An 8,123-nucleotide genomic window follows, 5' to 3' on the forward strand; every position below is an offset into this window, starting at 1 on the left:
ACTGTGTCAGGGTTACCTGCGTGGCAGACCTGACGTTTGGTGGTCACAGTGGGCTCTCCCACACTGGAGGCCTTCAAGACGAGGCTGGGCAACCATCTGTCGGGGATGCTCTGACTTGGATTCCTGCACTGAGCAGGCGGTTGGACTCGGCGGCCTTGTAGGCCCCTTCCAACCCTACTATTCTATGATTCTATATTATCCAAATGACAGCAATTCATGGGGAAGACCCGGGGGCTTCCAGCTGGGAGGCCAACAGCAGTGCCACCCAGGAGGAAACGTCCTCACCATAAGTAGGCCCAGAGCCCTTCCGTGTGGGGCTGATCCCTTTGTGAGATCATTTCTTGCCAAGACCCGATTCCCCTGCTGAGCCTGTGCACTCCGCTTCCCTTCACGTCCTGTTGGGTCGCTGCCCTTGCAGGGAAGGCATCTCCACGCCACTGTGGATCTGGCTGCTGCTATTATTTCAGCTCCTGTCTCAAGCAACCGGAGGATGCAGAGGACGGTATGCCTCCTGAGCTGGATGTATCTCCGGCCAAGTGACTATTACAGTCCGGGAGACCTCATTGTCAGTGGGAATCTGCCCCTTGGCACTTATTATTATACCAAGTCCAAAGACTTCCATCGTTTCGACACCTCCGAGTTCTCCGTCATTCCACAGTAAGCTTCCCCGAGAGGGACCTGGGGTGGATGCTTGCCTGCTTTGCTCCCAGATCACAGGGCTCCTTCCAGGGAGACGCATCAGCGATGCTGCTGGTGTCCCACCTTGCCTAGCTGGATGTCCCAGAGGCTTGCCACGAGTGGTTTCCCCCTGCAAAGATGGTCAGAGACTTGGAGGTCCTTCTCTGGCTTCATTCTGAGGGGGTTTGTGCAGGGAACATAGGCAGAGCTAACCGATGGTTTGGCTTCACCTTGACCATCTCGTCATAACTAAGAAATGCCCCTGCCCCAAGCAGACTTCGTCTAGGACAGGGGAGGGGAAGGTGGGTCTGGATCCCCTGGCAGATATCTGCAGTGGGTCAGAATGCACTGCTGACTCCCAATTGCGTACGAACAGCAGCGAGAAAGGATTCCCTCGTGCCCCAAACAGCACCGCTGAATTGGAGAAAACTTGGGGGTCCCCAGGAATGGGGTTTTGCGTCCAAGCCTGTGGGCAACATTAAGTTTTAGTACTCAGAACAAAGTCCTGAGCTCAGACTATTTTAACTCAAAGTGCATGTCTTTAATTCAGCGTGCAGGCTTTGGCTGGGAGAATCTTGGGGGGTATTCCAATCGGAAATGGATCCTGCGAGCTTGAAGGCTGCCCGGTCCCCATCAGGCTCCCAATCAGGCATTCCCAGATATGGTTTGGCACACGGCTCCCATCATCCATGCTCAAATGCATGGGACAATGGGAGGTGTACTGGGGATCCAAGGCTGGGAAGCACCGAAGGCATCCCGGCGGCTGGATGCGTCAGACGTTTTGCAGGGTGCGAAGGGGATTCTGTAGCAGAGGGGCTGGGTGACCAGCCAGATGGGCGATTCATAAATTTAATAATAAATAATAATAAATAAATAGCATGCAATGACGGCGTCCTTCTTCGCAGCCCCAGAAATAAGGGCTCTGATCATCAAAGGCTGAAATACTTAACAGTTAGTCGGCAGTATATTTAATGCAAGAAATACAGTTCCGCACAACAACTTCAAGCTACTCAAACATAATTTACATTCAGCAATGACAGATGAGCTCCCGCCTCCAAGAAGGAAATGCAAGAAGGGGAACGAAAAGCTCTATACTCCATTTCTAGGCACAAAGTCCTTTCTGCGCTAAAAGAACAAAGTGGGCCCCCTTTCAAAATTACGCATATAACCGTATCATTGGACATATATGTGAAGATATATTCTGGACCACAAAAGACGCAGCAGTTCCCCTATAGGTGCTCCGTAAAGGGAGCAAAACAAAAGCGGATCAGCCCCCTTGAAAGCTTCCGTCAACTGAGGGAGACCATCGGTCCATCTAGATCAGTCTCTTCTGCACTGAATGGCAGCAGCTTTCTGATAAAAAGGATCAGACCAATTCCTGGAGGAGGGGTCTATTGGCAGCTCTGAACCGAGACAGCGCAACAGAGACTCCATTATGAGAGGCGGTCTACCACTGAGCTGGAGTCGTCATGCGGTGGAGAAGGAGGGCTGTTGCCTTCATCTCCTCCTTTGGTCTCCCGGCAAGCTATCTTGGCTGGCCACAGTCAGGAACAGGAAAGAACCACCCTAGTTTGAACTACCACGGCTCATGTAACAAAGTGCGGCTCGCACAACTTGGTGTCTCTCCAGGTGAACAGAACTATCGACATTTGTCTGTGATCTTCCATTGCCTTTGGCCTGGAAGGCTTTGCCTTTGTTCAGAGAGGGTTCGGCCAGATGGACTTTTTAATCCTCCAGTTCTGTTAGGATCCTCACCCACCACCCAATGTCTCTGTCATCCCTGCAGGGCAGTACTGAAAAACTACCAGCTCTTCCTGTCCTTGGCATTCGCCATCGCTGAGCTCAACAAAGATCCCACTCTCCTCCGAAATACCACCCTCGGCGTCAACGTCTACACACACATGGGCCTTGTCAGATGGATGCATCAGAACAGCATCTCTATGCTTTCCTCTCAGGACCAAATCACTCCCAATTTTAAATGTGGCAGCCAAGATCAACTGCTCTCTGTCATCGGGGGACTCGACTCGAAATCCTCAAGGGAGATTGCGTCCGTAATGGGCATCTACAAGATCCCACAGGTAAGGGGATTCCTCTGGGGAGAGATGTGGGGGACATGCAGAGCTCAGGAACACTGGGGTAGACATGCTGATTTCTGAAAACTGACTTGCTGATGCAGCGGGCGTGTCGCCTTGGTCCTGGATGGCAGGAGTAGAGGGCTTCCTGGAATCCTAGAATCATGAAATAGTAGGGTTGGCAGGGGCCTACAAGGCCATCGAGTCCAGCCCCCTGCTCAGTGCTCACTTTGGCTAACCTGCCACGCTATACGCTTGGTGGTAGCCAGCAACAGGAATGGGTCCGTTTTGTCGGAAAGGGTTTTGGATGGGGCAGAATAACAAGGAGCCTTGTGACGCCGTAAAGACTCAGAAACAAAGTCGTTGCTGCAGGATTCCTTGTTCTTCTTGCTGCGGTTCAATAATGCAGCTACCCCTCTGGGGAAGACACCCCCCCTCCCGCAACAATATAACATTTGTCAGTCTTTGATGTATTGGGCTATGAATATTGTCTTTGGGGAGGGGCCCTATAGCTAGAATACCCCCCAAATGCATACAAAGAGTGGATGTTCTGGAATATAAACACAGGTACCTCATTGCGATGGTTAGGGACCAACTTTGTCAGGCTTGTCTTCATGGTGGACCTGACTTTGGGGGCGATACCCACACAGGGGGAGTCTTAAAGACGTCACAGGACTTCAGTTTGCAGTTAGATATGTTTCTGAAATGGGTGTCTTCCTTCTTGCCGGCTCTTGGTGCATTTGAGGTCATCTGGAGCAGCCCAGGGAAGCTCGTGCCATAAAACGAAATGTGCTAGTATTGAAAATGCCCCAGAATTCTGCTGCAGCCGACTAACAGGACATTCCTTCCTTGAGCTTGGTTACGGCTTGCTCAGCCCTGTTCAGGGAGAGAAAGGGGTATTCCCTTCCTTCTTCCGGATTGATCCCAACGAACTTGCCGAGTACGCGAGCGTAGTCCGGCTTCTCCTGCATTTCCACTGGAACTGGATTGGGCTGGTTGCTACCAGTGATGACAGTGGCGAGAATTTCATCCAGACGCTGACAACAATGCTCGAGCGGAAGGACATCTGTGTGGCCTTCACTGAGATGTTCAAGTCAGAGGACCAGCGCTATGTGATTCAGGTATGATCTGGCACTATTCCTAGTTCTTGGTTTGAGCCCCAAGTGATGATTGTGTTTGGGGACTCCATTGCTATTGTTCAAATAGCAAGTTTATTGGGTGTCCATGAGAAAAAGACCGTGATTCCTTTTAGGAAGGTCTGGATCATGACCTCCCACTGGGAAGTTGCTGTGACAAGACCCTTGAGCGGGTGAGTTCTAAAATCCGTCAAGGGAGCTCTGCACGTCACAGTCCACAGAAGGGATGTGCCAGGATTCAAGCATTTTGTTCGGGCTTTAGACCCACTCCAACCGCACGGAGACGCCGTTCTCCGTCACACATGGGAAACGGTCTTTCAATGTCATTTTCTGAACCGAGGCCAAACCTCTCAAAGGGTTTGGAGATTCTGTACCGGGAAAGAAAAGCTAGAAGACCAGCAAGACTCCTTGTATGAGATGAGGATGTCCAGTCACAGCTACAACATCTACAACGCCGTCTATTCCGTGGCACACGCCTTACATGCCGTGTACGTATCAGGATCCAAGCGTGCAATGACGACGGAAGCCAAGAGGCTCCTGAATGTCCAGCCATGGCAGGTAATGTTCTCATGAAGATTTGGCCTTCGACATTTTGTCCAAGACAAGATGCCTTGGACATTTGTCCTTGGACAAGATGCCTTGGGCATTTTTTAAAGGCCACATCCTGGGAGCAAAGAGTGAGTCTTCGAGAAGGGCTATTAGCCCATTCTACAGATCCTAAGAAAGATATTGCCTGTGGATATTCTCCCATGGCTGTCATTTCCCTTAAAGAGCATTAAGAAGTAAGTTAGGAGCAGTAGAGACCAGCTGTACTTCTGTAAGAATTATATATTTACCACTGTGGATATTGAGGAGGGAGGGACCAGGCAGGACTCTATCCCAAAAATGGGGTTCCCACCTCATGTCCCTTTTTGACAGCCAACTGAAGACCCCCAGACATTGGTCTCTTTGCTGCTACGAGCAAACTCCCTCCAGCTCCCACTCAAGATATATTGGACTGTTGTAGCCTGTCGACAGCAGCCCAAACCCAAACTACAGGTCATGACTATTCAAGCAACGAAGATGAAGGTTGAGCATGAAACAAAACAGCAGAGTAGAGCAGGGGAAACCTGTCTCCTAACTTGATGGCAGTCACCATTTGCTAGAAGATGCCCAGTCTCACTCGCAGCCACGCTGTTCTCTGAGCATCTCTTCCATTTCAGATCCTTGCTTCCTTGAGGAACGTCCGGTTTAACAACAGCACTGGAGATGAAGTCTCTTTCACGGAAAACGGCAGGAGATACGATATCCTGAACTGGGTCTTCTTCTCAAATGGATCTTTATCTCCGGTGAAAGTTGGAAGAGTGGATTCAGGGGCTCCCTCAGGACAAGACTTCACCATTCGATCAGATGGGATTATGTGGGCTACAGAGGTGGGGCTGAAGTGAAGGTTCTAGGGCAGCCGTTGACCCATAATGACAACTGAATACACCCACCATCCCCTTTCCTCATGGCCTATCCCCATTCCCACCCCCTAACCCCCTGGAAGTGGCAGCTGCAGTGGAGAGAAGAAATAAGGCAGAGGGAATCCAAGCCGGGGGCTGAAGAAAGGTGGGAATCCAAGCTGGGTGGGGAGGAAAGACATACATGCCCAGGGGCCCAAATGGCTGTGGGGGAATGCACCCTCAGTCTTCGATGGCAAAGGTGGCAATGGGTCCACAACGGTTGCCTGCCCCTGTTCAAGGGTCACGGTAGAACTTAAGAGCATTGCAGTCCTCTCCCTTGAGAACAAAGGCTGTCTTTCTAGATGAGACCAAAGGCCCATTGAGTCATCATCCTGCGGTAAAAAGCAACCTTTGCATGTAAACCCCAGGTTTGGTCCTGGAATAGTGGGTGGGGTTCCAGCGTTACAGTTTCGCTCTCCCCTTTGAGCCTCCTCTAGGATGTTTCTAAGTAACCTGCAGACATCCAGAAGAGATTTGGCTCTCCTCAAGTGGTGATCCTATCCATCACGTAGTGGGAAATTCTGCTGAGTAACTCAGTTTAGTGCAATTTTTGTCACCAAACATCCTCAACTGTTTGCCTCTTCCCTTTTAGAAGCCGCCCTTCACCAGGTATGTGGAGCGGTGCTCTCCAGGGCCCCAGAGAAAAGTTCCAGAGGGGAAGCCGGTTTGCTGCTACAGATGCGATCGTTGTTCAGATGGGACGATTTCCAACACAGCAGGTACCTCAAACTCCGAGAGCCACACAAAAGTGCAGAACGTCCTGGGGGCAGAGTGGAGCGGGGGCAAAGGGAAGGTCATAGGCCAGGAGAAGAGTCTGCCGTTTCCCCCAGGAATATTTTTTCCCCTGTAATCGGACTGTCTGCTGCTGCTGTTTATTTGTTTGCAAACTATACAAAATTGCCGGAAGAAATCTGCTGTGTAAATAATAGAATAATAACACTCACGTGCCGTTTTCTAGAAGGGTTGTTTTGGCGTCGGGCCTGAAGCTTCTTGGCAGTACACTGATCAGGGCAGATGGCTGGTCGTCCTTGTAAGGATTGGAGCACGTCACCGCAAAGTCAAGCAGGTTGCTCCATTATCTGTGGTGATTTCTGTAACCTGTTCCCAGCCTCTGGACCAACACATCTCAGAGGACAGTCCATAATCTGAAGAAAATGACCAACAGATGACAGATAGATGTTCATTCCAAAGGAGCTGCAATTCCATTCTTACAGTTGCCTACACTGATCAGGGCAGGAAAATGACCTGAAGAAATTCAGTCCATAACCTGAAGAAAATGACAGAAGGGAATCCCTTTATTTATTTGCTCCTTCAGAAGGAGCTGCAGGTTAAAGTCCAGTTCTTATAGTTGACTAGTTCTTGGTCAATGAACGTGGGTTTTTCCTCCTTGCTGAATGTAGAACTTCAGTCTGGCAGAATGGGTCGCCACGTAAAAAAAGCAGTATGTGACTTTTCCATCTGTGGTCTTATTCAGTACATTTCCAAAGCTTAAACAGATAGCAGTCAAACAGACGTTAGACGGTTAGGAGTGCAGTAAGCTAGAGAATGGATGTTTTTATCTCCTCCTTTGGGGGCTGAATTGGCCCCCACAGAACGAATCTTTGCATCATGACTGAGATACTTCAATAGTAGTTGCTCGTTCCAGATGCCGATCGTTGTGCCCCGTGCCCAGAAGATCAACACCCAAACAGGAACCGAGACCAGTGCGTCCCCAAGGAGATCCACTTCCTTTCATATCAAGAGACACTGGGCTCCGTTTTAGCTTCTCTGGTGCTTTTCCTCTCTCTGACCACAGCGGTTGTTCTGGCAATCTTCATTCAACACCGTGACACACCCATCGTCAAAGCCAACAACCGAGACCTCACCTACGTCCTCCTCCTCTCCCTCCTGCTCTGCTTCCTCTGCTCCTTCCTGTTCATTGGACGGCCCAGGAACGTCACCTGTCTTCTCCAACAAGCTGCTTTCGGTATCACTTCTCTGTCGCCATTTCCTCCATTTTAGCAAAAACTGTCACTGTGGTTCTGGCTTTCATGGCCACCAAGCCAGGAAACACGGCCAGAAAACTCTTGGGGAGAGAAGTGACGAACTCCATTGTTCTGGCCTGTCCCCTCATCCAAGCTGTGATCTGTGCTGTCTGGCTGTTCACCTCTCCCCCATTCCAAAACTTGGACTTCTATTCTCTGCCCGGAGAGATCGTAGTGGAGTGTAAAGAAGGCTCGGTCCCCATGTTTTACACTGCCCTGGGTTACATGGGTTTTCTGGCTGTCGTCAGCTTCACGGTGGCTTTCCTAGCAAGGAAGTTGCCCGACAGCTTCAACGAAGCCAAGTTTATCACCTTCAGCATGCTGGTGTTTTGCAGCGTTTGGGGCTCCTTTGTGCCCACCTACCTGAGCACCAAGGGGAAGTCCATGGTGGCCGTGGAGGTATTCTCCATCTTGGCCTCTGGAGCCGGTCTTCTGGGCTGCATCTTTCTCCCCAAATGCTACATTATAGTGCTGAGGCCTGGTCTCAATTGTAAAGACAATATAATGAGGAGAAAGAATTAAGGTGTCTATCACTTCAGAACATGCCCTGCTACTCTAGTTTCCTATCAAGTACATCTATAAGAAGGCCAATAACATCATAAAAACGTGCTGAGTTATGTCTTAAATCATGGGGTCCTTTCCATACTGGCGCCTTTGCTCTAGTTCTGTGGCTTTTGCTCTTTCCCAGTCAACTCGAAATGGGCTTAAATGGCTGTCTGTACGGCATTA

The 8,123-nt window shown here is 50.2% G+C and overlaps 1 pseudogene; it reads left to right on the forward strand.

Moving 5' to 3' along the window:
* The first annotated feature begins 4,303 nt into the window (after window positions 1-4,303).
* LOC146333831 (vomeronasal type-2 receptor 26-like) lies at window positions 4,304-7,916 on the forward strand (annotated as a pseudogene).
* Window positions 7,917-8,123: the final 207 nt, after the last annotated feature.

This window comes from Heloderma suspectum, chromosome Z (genome assembly GCF_057233095.1).
Source record: "Heloderma suspectum isolate Gila_16-S chromosome Z, 16-S_ref, whole genome shotgun sequence".
Classification (NCBI taxonomy): domain Eukaryota; kingdom Metazoa; phylum Chordata; class Lepidosauria; order Squamata; family Helodermatidae; genus Heloderma; species Heloderma suspectum.